This window comes from Strongylocentrotus purpuratus, unplaced genomic scaffold (genome assembly GCF_000002235.5).
Source record: "Strongylocentrotus purpuratus isolate Spur 01 unplaced genomic scaffold, Spur_5.0 spur5_scaffold_13, whole genome shotgun sequence".
NCBI lineage: Eukaryota > Metazoa > Echinodermata > Echinoidea > Camarodonta > Strongylocentrotidae > Strongylocentrotus > Strongylocentrotus purpuratus.
This window is the reverse complement of record NW_022145598.1, coordinates 22,209,401-22,225,039: the sequence shown is the minus strand read 5'-3', so window position 1 is coordinate 22,225,039 and position 15,639 is coordinate 22,209,401. Positions and strand designations below refer to the sequence as shown.

The window sequence follows — 15,639 nt, the reverse complement described above, 5'->3', positions numbered from 1 at the left end:
GTACCAAAAAGGTAAAACCCACAGAGATGAATACTGGACATGCGCTCATGAAAGTTACGTAACATTATTCATTTATGTACCAACGGTACATTCTATGATACGCAGGTGGAAGTTTTCTTTTCAAGAGGGCAAACAAAAGGTATTCATGAAGCACATCTAGGACTTTGGCAGTTATTATTCTAATATGCTCAAAGTGGAACTTCTCCATGTGTGAAAGATCTGTGGATATTTGGGGTCATTTGTACCATGTGCTATCTGTAAACTCCCTAATACCCCATTCACAGTGGCCTCAAACACCGCGACAGCAGCGGGACTGTCCCGCTGCTGTCGCGGTGTTGTCTTCAGTGTGAAGGCTCGGACCCGTTATAAACTATCGCGGGATAACACCGCCTCGCGATAACGCCGCGACAAACTATCGCTAGGTTCGCCTAGCTACAGCAGCGGGACAGTCCCGCTGCTGTCGTGGTGTTTACTCAGTGTGAAGGTTCTCCGCTATAACACCGCGACAAACACGTGTGATTTGTTTACTTACCTATCACTGACCTCTTTTCTCCAGCAATGGGGAACATAAAGTGAAATAGAAATAAAGTAACCAGTGGATTCAAATTGATTTTATTATTATGTAGATATTATAATTATCCAAATAAAAATATTTCACACTTCAAAAAATTAAAATATTCTGACTGGAAGCAATAAAAATGCTAGTTTTTTAAAAAGTAATATGATCGCGCGCAATTGTAAGCAATCGAAAACCCCGCGCTGAAGTATTTCCGGTCATATCGGGGTCACTCGCGGGTCATGAGCCATGCATACACGTGTTTGTTACGGAGGTAATAAAAATCACCCGCTGCAGCGTGAATGGGTACATGATATTTATCCCGCTGCTGCAGCGGGATAACTTTTCTACTGTGAATGCATTTGTAGCGGTGTTATGGCGGTGTCGCCGCTCCGCTACAACGCCGCTACAAATTTCAAAACCACTGTGAATGGGGTATTATAGTGCTGGTCTGCCTTTGAATGGTATGTTTAAAGCATGAGATGGCGCTCGTGATAACCATTGTTTGAGCTATCAGTAGGTACTCTCGAAATCCATGATAAAGACATATTATGAGGCCATTTCTAAATGGGTCCAGAAAATCAGGGGAACCCCTGACGATATGGTTGAAAACTTATCATTTTCAATCGTTGTTATATACTAAATCAATTTTTGTAAGGAGGATGAACGGCGCTTAAGACGATGCATTTTAAACAGCTGGAATGGGTCCAATCCAATCCAATCCAAATATATAGCGCCTTTTCCTTGCAGTTACAAAGCGCTGCACACACGCTCCACAATGTTTGGGCCACTTAAAAACAAAAGTTAGAGATCAGTCAAGTATATGTAGGCTGGTAAAAAAGTAATTACTAGCAGAATACATGTGACTGGAGCAGGCGCGTACGCATGGGGGGGGGGGGGGGGGAGGGGACGTTGGTGGTTTAACCCCTATCATATTTTTTTTAATGTGTGTGTTTGGGAGGAACCCCCCCCCCTCAATTTTTTTACGGGACAAAAAAGAAAAAATATGTGCTCTTACCCCCCCCCCCCCGCTTATTCACCGGCTGGCTGAGTCGTTGCGAAATGTTACCCTCCCCCCTCGAAAAAATATCCTGCGTACGCTACTGGACTTGAGTAATTTCTTGAACTGGTCAACAGATGAGGCCGTCTGCACAGCAGTCTACGTTCATCATTCAAAAGCGGGATTAGTATAGTATTAATGACTGCTTTGAGAGAAATAGTTGTTTTATTACGCTCAAGGGAAGGTTAGAATTGTGCTATTCCCCGAGGCTTGCCGAGGGGAATAGCCCAATTGTAACCTTCCCGAGAGCGTATGAAAACAACTATTTCTCGAATATTAAAGCAGTCATTAATACTTTTATATGCCGAAAAAAAATAGACTAAAAAATAAAAAATAAAAAAATCTTTTTTTTTTGGTCGAAGATGAGATTCGAACTCTTGCGTACAAAAGGTGTTGTATCTTCTGTCAGCGCCTCAGACCTCTCGGCCATCGCGCGCTTTCAAAATGCTTGGCAGTTTTGTACGATATATACATTAAAATGGATTGAAACCGGCTTCGCGTGTGATGAATGCTTCGCAAAAGCTCCATATACGGACTCTTCTTTTACTTTTGCAATGCATATTGGCACGAACTTAGATCAAGATCTATCGGCAGATGTTGTTTTTTTGTTTTTGAGAGTTAATTTTCGTCTTCATGTCAACAATGCAAGATAAAATTGTCGGTAAGATCGATCGAGATTCAATTGTATTGAAATTGCCGACCAATTTTTCGCACACGTATGGTATCCTCCATCGCTCAAACCATTTTTTAACATGTAAACCTATGGGGTAACCATGGAGACTGACCTATTTTTTTAATAACCATGGTTATTAAAAATATTGAAATGTTTTATGCATGGTTACCGGGAATTTTACAGGAACAGTTGAAGTTTATGAATGCAATTCGACCAATCAGATGGCTGGATTTCTTAAGTGAGGTATATAAAGAGCAATATTTGATGTTTCTTCAAAATATCATTTCAGGGCAAATAAAAGAGAATCCATCTAAAAAAAAATTAATCCAAAGAAGTGCTCAAGGTGCATACAAGTATATAACAAAGGGAAACCTACTACATACAATTTTGAATGGATCACAATGAGATAAGTTTGAAAATTAACATGAATATATGAAAATGAAAATATGAATGTAAAGAAGCACCTAGTAAAGACGAACGCATTAGATTTAATAACATTACGAAAGTGGCCTATTTCAGTGGTCTCTGTACTTTCCTATTTTTTACCACAAATTTTATTTTTATCAAAATAACCAATGCCAGCGGTGTTGCTACAGAGGGAAAGTGAGGGGGGGAATACGTGCCGAAATCTTCTTCTCCTCCTATCCCTTCTTCTTCTCCTCCTCTTTCCTCTTCTTCTTCTTCTCCTCCTCCTCTTTCATCCTTTTCTTCGTCTATTTTCTTCTTCGTCGTCTTCTTCTTCTTCTTCTACTTTTATAGTGAATAAATAGGGAGGCCATTAACCCCTTGTACCCCCACCCTGGCTAGGCCTATGTTTATTGGTACATCAAGCAATACTGTAACATAGTCAATACAAAATGATACTTAGGATTTATCTGAGAATCTATTTTTAAAGGAAAAATATTCATCAAATGTTTTTAATGTAAAACACACTATATGACGTATAGCCTTGCGTGTATAAAGTGACATATTATGTTTCAAGGACTTCCTCTCCCAAAGCAGGCTCTACTCTCACAAAGATCGGTTGCAAACAGAAACTAATAGTGCTAATAGGAATCTAACGCCGTCATGAATACGTCGGAATATGGCCCAAAACCTGTATTCAACCGTGTCTTTACTGTTAATTGTCTTTGTCAGTCCCTGTCTGGCGATCTTTACTATTTCAGGTAAGTTTGTACGAAATATTTTCGCAGATCGAATTACATGAATTTGTAGCATTTATAGCAAATCATAAAGGACTATTGGTTGGTGTAGCATTGGATGCAGATATGAGGAAGTATGGGAATGCATAGGCCCATTGTAAGCTATTTCTTTTTGTGTGTAAATCCTCAATGCTTTGTGTTGAAGACAATATGTTTAGTTTTATTTTATTTTCAAGGGGAGCGAGAGGGTCTTATTTGCCTTACTCCTATAAGCGTGCTGAAGTAAGATATCCATGACATTCACTGTTCATTAGGTGTTAAGAAGTTGTGTTTCATCTGTCATTTACTTGAGGCGAAAAAGGCCTACGGAGGGACTGTGGGCAAAACATAATGTCTAAGGATGCAAGCCCCGAGGAAGGTTCGAACCTGGTATCTCTGGTATGAGATTTAAGAGCCTTCACCAATATACCACGGTGCTCCCACTGCTACGTTTATATATTGGCGCCTTAAGCACCCCCTTAGATGGATACGTGCGCAATATAAATGTAGCTATTATTATAATAATTAATATTATTGTTACTATTATTATCATTATTGTTATTTATATTATCATAATCATCATCAGCAATATGATCAATATTATCATTATTATACAAACGAACGAATACACAACCTAATCTACTTAAGCATAATCTCAATAACTTTTGCAGACTACAGATTGATCACCAAAGATCGACCAAATGCCGGCATCGTTGAGGTTTTCAACCAGGACATCGGATGGGGGCTCGTTTGTCAAAACAATTGGAACTTCGAACTAGCAAGTATAGCTTGTCGTCAGCTAAACTTTCCAGGAACTTCTCGACATCTTACGGCAGTTTTTTTCGACGACGGAGATGAGTGGTCGATGTCAGTAACTAATAATATATCAACATATTTTACAGGCTGTTCAGTTAGTAAGTGTACTATCAAACTGTAGTGTACCAATTGTAACAACAATGCTGATAATCATAATAATAACCCCAAAATATTAATGGTAACAATAAGAAGTAATAATAATCATATTAATAATCAAAGTGATGATAATGATAATGATAAAAACTCTAATAACAGGAACAAAAAAAAATAATAATAATGATAATGATAATGATCATACTAATAACAATACTAATAATAACAATTACAAGCGTGCACACACTCTTTCATTCTTTTTATGTGAGTGTGGAATAATAATATGGAAAAAATGTCCCCTGAAAAGAATGGCTCTTCAAGTGCGCCCTCGTATTCAATATATACAAAGTAAAAGCTAACCGTTGTGGTTGTGGTTTCATTCCACATATTTGTGTAGTTCTATAAACACATGTCTCTGTAAAGCACATGTGACCTTTAGTAAGACTGGGCCAATTTCTCATCGGTTTGATAATAGCACACCCTCACAGTACACACAAATTAATACTTAGATGGTGCTTGATCAGCCTAATACATTCGCTTCTACACAGTTTCTTCCTCAATGCGATCGCATGACCAGAATTAAACTTCATCTTGAACCTACACCGTATTATCACAAGTATATCCCTAATCAGATCGACTTTCCTTCCCGAGGTTAAATCTTTGTTTATATATAATAATAATAATTATAATGATAATAATAATTATAATGATAATAATAATATCAATTAGTCCCATATTACCCAATGCATGTACATATGGAAATACAATTTATTTGAAGGAATTGCAATTAATCATTTTTCAGATGGGCCGAACATGCAATGTGATACGAACAACGGAGGTGGTAGCTGTAATTTCAACTATATGATAGCAGCCGTTTCCTGCAAAGGTAACACGGTTGTGATGTCTGCTTATCATTTCTAGCTGGTTCACTTAATACAGTTCACGTAATATGCATGTATGCTGATCCTGTTGTTAGTGCTGATTTTCAAAATATTGGTTGTCCACATGACTATTCTTGGCACTGGTTAATACATTCATAGTGACGAAATAATAATACGATTGTTCACATAGCATGGATGGCTGTCTGCCTTGGTAAATAGTTTTACTTCACATTTTGTTTTGTCTCTGACATGTGGAGTTGAACAGGGCTCATCCTGTTCTTACTTTATCTAATTAGTCTGAAAAGTATTCTTCAACACCAATCTTTTTGATATCATATTTATGCAGATGAAATTAAAAAAAAAAAATCACTTCATTCGAAACTAACCGACGCAATGCAGTCACCGCTATCCATAATCTTGAGGCTCATGTACAGGATGTTCATAATCGGTTACATTCACATTAAGTGATACTAAATCTTACAAAATGTGAATTTGTATTGTATTGTTCCAAGACTCAGTTAAATAAGGTACCTCCATTGCCCTTGCTGGTCATAATATATATTACTGTATCTCATGGATGTCATAACCTCGGTGTGTTTATGTTTCAAACTTGAAGTGTTTAAAATGATATTAAAAAATCTGTTTATTTCAACATATAATTCATTATTTTTTCGTGTTAGTATATTGAACATACTTACACGAACAACATTGAATTATATGCCGAATTAAACAGATAGAACTTCTATCTTATTCATTTTCCTTTGTTTATAATGCAAATGCTTCTATGTGATATCTTTTTTGTTTTTGTTACACAAGTGTGCTTTGAGCATTCATTTACAAGTGGATTCGGTGCTTTTTAAATCCCAACTATTATTACTATAACTTACATATCAATAATCAAAGTAGACGTATATATACTGCTAGTATACTTCTACTACTAATAATACAAGTTCGATTGATGTAGCGCTAAATAAAAATGTTTCTAAGCGCTGTACTTATTATCACCCCGGCTATTGCCGATCGAGCTACCCTAATAAGGCGCTCTGGCACTCTAGGAATTTCATTTTACCGGGAACCCATGCATTTTCATACAGTATTGGTGGAGAGTGGCTAAATAAGGTAGATTGGTGTATTGGCAAATAACATAAGTGTCAATGACAGGGACTCTCCGTACATTGTGCCTCGTATTCCGGGGACTTATCCGGTAGTCCATGAAACTTCCAATATATTAAATACATAGGAGGTAAAAAAATTTGGGGAATAACTGCAACACAAATACTAAACATGCAATCGTGTCACAACGATATGCGTGCAATGACACACGTGTTTCTACGTTTCAAACGAAAGAGCTTCGCTCGAACTATCCAGAGCAATTTGTAAGAAGTCTGTAGCTGTTGTGATAGTTGAGATAGGTAGGGCGAAAGAAACGCCACGGGAACGGACGAAATGGCGCCTCGACTGTCATGCATGAGGGATTTTGGAGAACGAAGAATACAGTGACCATGAAGGAATGCTAGAGATTATGCCTACGAAGTTTAAAGGGAATTGGAATAGAGTAGACCATTCGTCCAAAGCCCCCCCCCCCCCTCCGGTTTTGCCGAAAGGGTGCGTTGACTAGTCTTCCACATCAGATGTTTATAATAGAATTGACTGATGTGGAAGACTAGTCAACGCACCCTTTCGGCCAAACTAGGGGGGGGGGGGCCTTTGGACAAATGGTTGCGTTCCGGTCAACAACGCACCCTTTCGACCAAACCGGGGGGTGGGGGGCTTTGAACGAATGGGCGCGTTCAAGTCAATGCGACGCGACGTAAACGCTACCCATCCTTTCGGCATAAGCCGGAAGGGACCTAGAAAGGGCTCGCAAGCACTGCGTGCAAATCCAACGGGATTTGGTTCATGATGAACATGTGGCACAAACAGCCGCCCATACTAACACAACCATGCAGAGTATAAACTGGCGTCTTAATTGTCCCCCTTGACGATTTTCAAAAATCCGACTTCGAGGTGCACTGCGTATCGCAACTCGGAATATCACTGCAAAATTTCCAGGAAAAAACAGGACGGGAATTAAGGGGGCAAAAAGCAGTCTGAAAAATGACGTCATGGCCGATACGTGTTATAATTATAATATATTTGTAAATGTTGATCATTTACAAACTGAATCTGGCATCATACTGTCTGACATATCAGATCACTGTCCAGTTTACTGCAAAATTCAAAGTTTACTTAATCTTGCTAAATTGGTTCATGTCTATAAATAGAAATGTTGAATCTCTCTACAGGTCTGAATACACTCGTCAAGAGCTATTTTTAGAACGTGGATAAAATTGTTGTAAGACACAGATTATCGTTAGAATCATTTGTATTTAATGACTTGCCATTAATTTATTTTTTTATTTTTTACTGTTGTATCTATCTAATACTATGCACATGTTTTGTTACCTTGTATATGCCTTACTTTGTAAATTCTTTTCATATGCAGTTAATGTTGAAATAAAACCTAAATAAAATAATTAGAAAAAAAAAATTGGCGGAATAACATCAGAAGTCGTATAGTGACCCTTTTTCAAATTCGATTTACTCAAAATGTTCTGCGTGAACCATATTTGGTATCATTCGAAAGAGCATTTCATTGCGGTCAGTTTGACACCATTGCCATCTGCGTGCAATGTCTTGTACGCATTATACTGGTTTGTATGTAATGCATAGTAAAATCATCATTTTGGCAATAATTTTACGCTGACGTCATCAAATTCTGCCAAACTTGGCAGAAAGTTGTCACGTGCTCGGATACATGTGTATCCCATGTTTCTATGACGTAGGTATAAGGATCATCATTTAAGAGCAAGTTGAAGTTGTTTCGCAATTTTCTTGAAAATGGCGAATTTGGAGGGTAATTTTCTCAAATTTGGTCAGCGTTAGGATATTTTTTATTTTTTATTTGGCTGGAAAGGGCATATCTTCAAGTATCTAAATCTAAAAAAGGGTACGGGTTGGCCAGAAACGATGAAGATACGGCCACAGAAAGAAAGACAATCCCCAGAACTTAAGAGGGCGCCATTAATTTGTTGCATATTCATTGGAGAGTTTAATTCAGCGTGGCTTTGTGAAATTATGAGATAAAGATACTGCAAGAAATTGAGGCGAAAGTATGAGAAATTTAAGGCATTTTTAGATTTGTAGGGGTCTATTTTTCAAAAAGAAAATTGAGATTTTTCACGAAGTCGGTTTCGGATTTGAATTTGCACTACGAAGATGGCATTTTGAAGGTCAGGCTATGCGTCGCAGATGAAAGAACATATCCTGGAATGTTTGGAGGAATTTGTTAGAACTCTGTAGGATCTAAGATAGTGGAGATAGGAAGGAAGAAAGAAAGGCCTTAAAACGGACCAGAAACGGAAAAATGGCGCCTGGACGGTTATGCATGAGTGATTTCGAAAATTGAAGAACGTTGATGAAATGCTAGAGACTATGCCTATAAAATTTGAAAGGAAAAGAACATGAGGAAAGGGCATAACTAGTGATAACACGTACTACGTGCAAAACGAATGCGATTTTCTGACGAAAATACGGAAAACACGGAGAAGAATATTAATAGGGTAGAATGTGTACGTAAACAAGGCAATGACGATATTCGTCATTGCAATAACACGAGGTTCCATTTGAAGTCTAGCTGAATTGTGTGGGAAGTGTTTCGTTGTTATCGTTTTCATTTTTAAAAAAAAATTTAGAACCAGGTTATATTGGATGTTTCAGGGCTTTCAACTTTTTCTGGCCCGGCAGAGATCGTGTGCTCTCTGATGGTCCCCATCAATATGAAAATATGACGATTGACCTGTGCATCAACGCATGCGCACAGAAAAGATACTTCTACGCAGGTGTGGAGTTTGGGAACGACTGTTTCTGCGGAGGACAAGATGAAAACTTTGCCAAATATGGAAACGCTTCGGATGGGGAATGTAATATGCTTTGTGCTGGAGATCGCCTTGAATCATGCGGGGGCTCAGATAGAATCGGCATCTACCGAGGTAAAGGAAAGAGCGATTCGAGATTTTATTTAATTTTTCATTTGGGTGTGGCACTCTTGGGGAGGGACATAGGGGGCTAGAGAGGGTGTTCAGGGTTCTTGCATTAAAAAAATAAATAAAATGTTTTACATGTTTCTCACGATGGTGTTTTTAACCCCCTCCCTAAGAAAACACTAGAAGAACACTAATAGGTAAAGCTTGTTACGAGGATTTTGACAAGCTAGTTCAGAACCCTAGAAATACTTCTGCAAACAATGTCATTTAGAGAAAATAACTTTCTTCATTTTCCGCACTAATTTGCCTGCATAAAACATCATTATTAATTATGAACAATAAAATAATGTACTTTATATTGTCCTGCCAATGAATTGCTTTTAACGAAATTCGATTTTCTCTTCTTAAAGAGAAGGTTGAGTAATGGGAGTTCTGATTTATACCACATTAGTGTGTAGTCCCACATACATCTTTCTGTGTACAGTGCTTGTAATTTTATCAAGACTGGGCCAAATTTCTTATAATTTTGATGATTCCAGAACCTTGCAGTACACACCAATACTTATGCTAGATGATCAACCTTTTCTAATCGATTCCACATCGTTTCTTTCACAATTGCAATCGCATGACCAGAACTCAACTTTATCTTTAAAGATATTGAGCTTATCTATTTTTGTTTAGTTGTTAATTGCACATGTTATAATGTTTGAAATTCTCAAAATATATCATACTATCCGTTGTCAATCCAATTTATGTTTCTAAGTTGACCTAAGTGTTTGTGAAGACCCCGGCACACCTCAAAACGGATTCAGATACAATGAAACGGGCTCTCTGCGCTACGGCAGCAAGATATATTTTAACTGCTCCAATGGGTACACACTAGAAGGACCTGGCGTTATCCAGTGCGTGCAGATGTACGGTCGCAGAGATAATGTTGGCATTGCTAACAGCACCCATGCCGTTATGTGGAACCAAGGTCTTCCGAAGTGTACAGGCAAGTATTTTTACATTATCATATTTTGGTTCACGACATTAATTTTCCATGAGTAGATGTAGGTTTTGTTTAGTCTAGAACGACTTTAAAGTGTATCAATCATTGCAAATGTTTGGCTCTTGATGTGAGCTAATAATCGTTATGATAGTTGTTATGTACTCTTAATTAAAATGTACACATATGATTACTCGAGACAGATAATAGCACACGTTTGATACTCCTGGTATAAGATTCCAAAGCAAGTTTATTTTGCATGGCGCATGCGCAGCTTTACCATTGTGGGTCATTGTATGCCGTCATCAATATGTAACAATAATAATGATAACACTCCTACTAATAATAATTTAAATAACAACAACAACAACAAGATAAATACAAAATATGATAATAATTATAATTCAAAACTCTAATTATATATATCTCATATCACTATTCAGTCCCTATGCACTTTAATTTTGAGGATAAAGAAATGGATAGAATTGGACTATATACATACAATACAATTCAAATCAAATACCGAGTAAACTTATCTTAAAACTACTGGTGAACAAAATGTTTTTTGTTGTTGATTGGCCAATATATACTATTTTAACATCTTTATTTACCATGATGTTCAGGATTCAGTTCGACTACACCCTCTTCTGCGACTACCAAGAGCCGAGGGCTAACTAACCAAATGACATTCAGTGGGTCAACTGACCAAGAGCAGCAGAGTGGTAAATACTTCTTATTTATTTATTTATTTATTTATTTATTTATTTATTTCTGATATTTATACAGGGTGGCACATATCACCAATTTGGTGGTCTTCCATGAGGCCCTGTTTGGTAATAATAAAAACAAATAACAGCATCAAAAACAAAATAGATAAATACACAAGCATATAAACAGGTAAAATACAAATTAATTGGTATTCCCTTGAAATAACTCCCCTTGAAATAACTGATCATTCAAGAATCACCCTTGATCATTGGTTACATGCAAATGTTTCAGCGATTACTGACGATTTTATCATAAAAAGTGTGAAAAGGAGAATGATGAATTAAAAAAAGAAAGGATTATCAGTACATGTATTTCTGGTATTTAATACAACTGTTTTTCATGATAGCCTCAATTACCACACATCATATTGGTATAGGTTGAGTTCTGGGGAGAGGTGAAAAATATTTTGTGAGCATTATCATTTTCATTATGCAAGTGTGGAAGAAAATCAGGGATAAAAATGTTCCCTGAAAATCATGGGTCTTCAAATGCTTTCATATTCTAAATATGACAAGTGACAGCTTAAAAATGAGGTCCAATTTTTGTGCCACATGTGCGTGTAGTCCCTTATACATGTTTCTGTGAACAGTGCTTGTTACTTAACCAAGACTGGGCCGAATTTCTCATCATTTTCATGTCTCCAGAACCTTGCAGTACACACCGATACTTATATTTATGCTACATGATCAACATTTCTGATCGATTTCACACTGTGTCTTTCACAATGCAATCTCATGACCAGAACTAAACTTTATCTTTAAGTTGCTTACAACTACTACAGTCTATACTCGGTATATCTGTTTGTACTAGTATGTAAAACAGCGTAAAACTAGAGAAAGAAAGGGTCCTGTCTTCGTGCCCCGTGCCCCCTAGGAAAATCATTGTATGGTATTTGAAATGACTGTGGACTATAGCAGTGGTAACTAATTGCCATTTAGAAAATTCATGTGGCTCATACCGGCTTACAAATTGTAACACACTTATAATTTCCTGTCTTTTCCTAGGTCATGATCAGGTCATCATATCTATCAGTATTGGCATCGTCTCTGGCCTCCTCCTCATCATCGCCATCATTGTCGTGGTCGTTATTTGCAAAAGACGTAGAAGGTAAAGCTTATTATTATTATTATGATGTCTCATAATAGGCCTTTAATGCTGTACATGTTTGTACGCGTTTTGGTGTGCTGAATCGCACCGTGCTGGTTTCGTCTTTTACGTCCAAGACGTGAAAATCAATAAAATTGACCTTTACCCATGCAACAATTTTGTTGTATTTTACGTCCAAGACGTGAATATTAAAATAGAATTGTTTGGGAGATGAACCATTTACATGTACACGTAAAGCACGGTAAGCCTTACATTATGATATGAGTTAGGAGACGTTATCACACTTCTTTTTGTTGTTGTCGATAAGCGTTTTCGTACATACACACTCTGAATCTTGAATTACTCTCCAGGATAGCCCAGACCACAGCTGCAGTGACCAAACTAAAAGTCATCTGGACAGACAAAAACATTGCCATCAGCTCCAAGATCCGGGCCCGTAGCCAAGATCGGTTGTATTTTGTTAGGCCCCTCCCCAGAACGTCGATAAAATACATGTATGTGTCCCCCCCCCAAACATCAAACTCTGGCTACGGCCCTGCCAAGATCAGACTGATGCGCTCCCTGGTCATGTCCGTATTTTTGTATGCATGTGAAACCTGGACCATAACAGCTGACATTGGAAGAAGGATACAGGCACTGGAGATGAGAAGTTTCCGCAAACTCCTCGGTATTTCGTATAGAGATCACATAACTCATGAGGTAGCGAAAACCAGAATTGAAAACGCCATTTCAGTAAAAAGACGCAAACTGAAGTGGTACGGGCACGTTACACGATCATCTGGACTGGCCAAGACTATCCTACAGGGAACAGTACAGGGAGGAAGACGAAGAGGCAGACAGAAGAAACGATGGGAAGACAACATCAAAGAATGGACTGGCCTTGACTGGAACATCATACGGCGGAAAGCTGAGAACCACGAGGATTTGAGGAAGCTGGTTGTAAAATCTACAGTGGTGTCCCAACGGTCAGCCAGACTACGGGACAGATGAGATGAGAAGAGATCGTACTATGTTGGGAAGTTATGCACTTTGCCATTTTGGGGAAGAGCTAATAAAAACGTTTAAAAAAGGCGGTATACATGTACGTGCTTTTGACAGTTCTATACATGGTATTGCGATTTGCGCGAGAACTAGGAATTGGAGACACGAACCATGTACGTGCACACGTAGAGTTCGACATGCCTTACATCATCGTATGAATTGGGAGACGTCATCATGTTTTGTTGGGAAGTTTAGCACTTTGCCATTTGGGAAAAAATAACAAAACAGTCTTAAAAAGGCGGCTGGTATACGCGCTATTGACAGTTCTACACATATTATTGCAAGTTCCGCAATTCTTCAAATGGGAAACGTGAACCTATTACATTTACATGCACACGAAGAGCACGACGTTCCTTACATCATGATATGAATTGGGAGACGTTATCATACAATGTTGAGAAGTTATGCATTTTGCAATCTGGGGGAACAAAATAACAAAAACGTGTCTAAAGGTGGTATACGTGCTATTGACAGTTTTATACATGGTATTGCAATTTGTGCGAGAACTAGGAATTGGAGACATGAACCTATTGCATGCACATGTAGACCAAAAAGTTCCTTACTTCATGATATAAATTGGAAGACGTTATCATACTTTGTTGGGAAGTAATGAATTTCGCCATTTTCGGGAATTACTAACAAAACCGTTAAAAGAAGGTGGAATACGCGCTATTGACAGTTTTATACACAATTTGCGCAAAACTAGGAAAGAGACACATGAACCAATTACATACACACGTTTAGAGCACGTATAGAGCATCATCTTCATCAGCATCATCAGTAGTCCATCATCAGAAACACACGCCACTCGTCGGCGCCACCATCCAGCAACAACGTCGCCATTCGTCATCAAAAACAACATCGCCATTCGTCAGCGCCATCATCCATCAACAACATTGCCACTCGTCATTAACAACAACACGCCATTCGTCAGCGCCACCATTCACATCATTTCTATTTTGCTGTTTTGCTGAAAACCTTACTTTGGTTGTTTGACCTTCGCCTTCTGTTTTTCAGTCTTCACGAACTCAAGTTTTTATTTCCACCAGCGACCCTTGTGTCGGGATCCTGCACGGTCTCAAATTTAGCAAAAGGTTGATTAGGGGTGTTGATGGTTTGATAATCACCAACAACACAATCCAAGTCTTGCTTTTTTCTGTTGTGATTTTCGAGAGACAAGACAGACAACAGTGGAACAAGATATATAATTTAAATGAGCGTTTATTCAAACCGTGATGAAGTCTAGCCTGGAAATATTCCAAATACAATCACATATAAATAATATAAAAGGGTAGTCTATTTATAAAGCGAAAGCCTGCCGCTCATCAGCAACACAGGTCACTCGTCAGCGCCGCAATCCACAAGTCGTCGTCGTCGACTTGCGTATCAACGTTTGAACTTTGAAGGTAAGAACCTCTTTCTTTCCTTCCGCGTCTTCGATTTTCGTTTCGTCGTTTGAAGGTCTAAACCTGACTCTTATCTACGACATCGCGACTTTCGCTTTTCGGACGTCGTCGGAAACGTGCCTTACCTTTTCCACATCTTCGAGATCATCAGCATCAATATCAGCATCATCATAATATTACTACTGCTACTGCTAGTAAAATAAGTAATACTAATGATTATTGTATATACAGCGCTTTTAATTTCTAGAGGATACAACGCTATACCACACTAATGATCTTTATTTCTTTTATTTCAGACGCTCTAACATCGCTCTGAGGCAGTCAGTATGTGAAAGGGAGGGCCAGGAACTCGATCCCTACACGTCCTTAGATACAACAACTATGAAGCAACCAGCCTACGAGGACATCAAAGCAACTAGACACGGAAATAGAGGCCACACAAATGCAATCGAGGGGGTAGAATATGAAAATCAAAGAATAGTGGAGCAAACAGCTAAAGTCAAGAAATCAAACTTGGGAGGGGCCGATGAGAATACTGAGCCGGTATACGAGATGCTGAATTAAAATTGATTCCATGAAGTAGGACACAGAACGAGTTTTAAGTACAGTCATACCTGTCTAGAATGGTCACTCATTGTAAACCCCAAAACGGCCACTAGCTGCAGATAGCTTCTACAACACACTTGTCCTTTTCTAGGTAGACAAAATACATAGCCAATAGCCCAATACATAACAGACAGGGAGCCTTAATAGAGAGGTGGCCACGAAGACAAGTTTGACTCTATAGCATGAGCTCTATATGAAGTTATACATGTAGCGAGTTTGTCATAATATTATAGGCCGTTACTTGAGAATATTAATTGTTGTTGTTTTTGTTAATTTTGTTCATCCTTTTTATAATGAATAGTATATAGGGAGCGCTAGGCCTGTAAAATATCAAGGTTTCGGATAAGATAGAGATTACAACTGTGATAAACAAGAGTAGGATTAGTTTTATTAGTACTGATCTCGAAGGAGGGAGTTTGATTGTATATCATCATAGTA

General features: G+C 38.2%; 2 long non-coding RNA genes across 2 annotated transcripts; both read left to right on the top strand.

The window, feature by feature from the left end:
- Window positions 1-4,140: 4,140 nt before the first annotated feature.
- On the top strand, window positions 4,141-9,021 carry LOC115923323. The gene is made up of 3 exons (XR_004063855.1): window positions 4,141-4,384; window positions 5,182-5,265; window positions 8,995-9,021. It is a non-coding gene; the product is annotated as an uncharacterized LOC115923323 (long non-coding RNA).
- Window positions 9,022-12,057: 3,036 nt separating this feature from the next.
- Window positions 12,058-15,237, top strand: LOC100889229. Its single transcript, XR_004063854.1, has 2 exons — window positions 12,058-12,148; window positions 14,892-15,237. It is a non-coding gene; the product is annotated as an uncharacterized LOC100889229 (long non-coding RNA).
- The last annotated feature ends 402 nt before the right edge of the window (window positions 15,238-15,639 follow it).